Source organism: Talpa europaea (genome assembly GCF_964194135.1).
Source record: "Talpa europaea genome assembly, chromosome: 2".
Lineage (NCBI taxonomy): Eukaryota > Metazoa > Chordata > Mammalia > Eulipotyphla > Talpidae > Talpa > Talpa europaea.
The window spans coordinates 46,021,584-46,023,831 of NC_140068.1; positions in this window are offsets into that span (position 1 = coordinate 46,021,584).

Sequence of the window (2,248 nt, forward strand, 5' to 3'; positions counted from 1 at the left end):
ATTAGTACTTTTAGTGCCACTTGAAGAACTTTTAAAATCTTGAAATTGAACTACAGTGGATTAGTTGGCAATACAGGTATATAATTCTGTGAATGGGGGGGGGATATGAACTTTAGAAAATCATGTATTAGAGCCACAGACTATTAAAATTTGAAGAGGCATCAAAGACCAGCTAGTTCAGCTGCCTCTATCCTCAGAAAGCAGAAAGAAGTTGCAGAAGTGACTCCCTCGTTTACATGGCTCCCGGAGTCTTGGGGTACAGACCTGACTCAACCTCAGGAAGGCGACAGTGTCTTATCTTTCCTGCTGGGATTTGGGGGGACAGAAAAGTGATTTCTGAAAGCGTTGGTCAGGTTTATGTCTCTGCTTTGTAACTTTCATTTTTGCCTTTAGTATTTTTCTACAGAGCTAGGCCTTGGATATACATAGATGAATATGACATTGTCCCTGCCACATAGAGAACATAGAGTCATTAGAACAAGTAAGACACTTGGAGTCAAAATACATTCTATAGTGCCTTAGAATTGTTAGTTATAATAGCACTGTAACTCTAACATATAAGCTGACATTGATGTTAGCTTTATGATAAAAAGGGTACATTTAATATTCTCCTCCTGTAGAAATTGTGAGATTAATTCTGGCTTGGGCCTTAAAAGTAAACTTTATATAGAGTTGTTAAAATAACCTTGCCTCCCCCATCCAAATAGGTTTATATTTTTTATGTATTGATTCAGACATTTGGAAAGTAAGCTGGATTTTTTTTTTTAAAGATTTATTTATTTGATTCATACAAGCACTGGGTACAGTCAGAAGCACAGGAGGGTGAGAGAATTCACCAGAGCCAGAGCGGGGAGCAGAACAGGCAGACTGACGAAATACACTGCTAAGGGGAGCAGCGGGCTGCAGGAGAGGTCTGCGCGCCATGTGGGACCCTCGCCCCGTAGCCGGGGATCGAACCGGCGCTGCTGAGGCTGCACGCAGCTTCGCAGCCCAGTGCTCAACCGCTGTGCCACCAGGGGAGGCCCAGTAAGCTGGATTTTTATGATTGCTTTCCTTTTTGCAGTAGATATCTAAGTCAACTATTTCTCTTACATTTATAAGCTAATTCAGAATCATGTGAAAAGATCTTTCACCCCTACTGGATTATTTCATTCCAAGTTTATAAATGTGTGTATGTTTTGTTTTGTTTTCACCATGCTAAGAGATGTGGAATTCTTTCCCATTTATTTATCAACATCTTTTTAAAATGTCCAACTTGTACCAATTATTATAACACCTAACACCTTTACTTAGTATGTTGAAAACAGTGAGTACAAAAGTACATGCAACTGCATGACCTATTTGGAAAGAAATACACATCCCTAAATTAAATTTAGAGATATTTTGGGTCTTCCTTTGGGATTTTCCTGAAGAAAAAAAAAAAAGGATAATTCACATATTCTGCATAGCTTTTGTCAAGGACCAATTTGTATAATTTATAACAGAAAGTTTTTGCCCAGTACCAGAGACAGAGAGCAAGTAATATAGTCAGGAAATAGTGCCACTTTGTGTTAAGGTTTATGTAAGCATATGAAAAATGTCTATTTTTGAAAGGTATTTGCTATGGGTTTTAACATTAAATAATTGAAGGTATATTTATGACCCCTTCTACATATAAGTAAACTGGAAGTTTACTACTTTTTAATTTGTGAGATGCTACCAACTGGAAGTTTTATGGAAAAGTAGAGATTTAAATCAGAAAATGAAAGAGTATGTTAGATCTGTGACTGTATAAATAATTATAGAGATATATGTCATGTAATAATGTAAACATATATGATATAATGATTTAACTACATGTAAAAATAGAGCCTTCCAAATATCCTAAGCTTTCAAGTAGTAAATACAAGGGTGTTAATTTTTTGTGAGTATTTAAAAAAAAAATTTTTTCTGTGTTTGGATGTATTATCACCAGTGGGTTTATGACAAAAAACTCTATTAAATAATGTTGTGTGTACATGTGTATGTGTATGACCCTATGTTAAGTATTTCATATATTTAAAGATAAATGAGGCATTATCATTTAACAGATAAGGAAGTTTATACATTTATATGTAACACAGCTGGGATTTGAATCTGGGTCTCTAATCCATAAGTACCAGATAAGTCTATTTACCAACATTTAGTTCACAGAAATAATTTTGATATGATACCTACAGGGATGATAAGATACATCTGCCTTTTTTGTATATTTGTTTTTACAGGGATT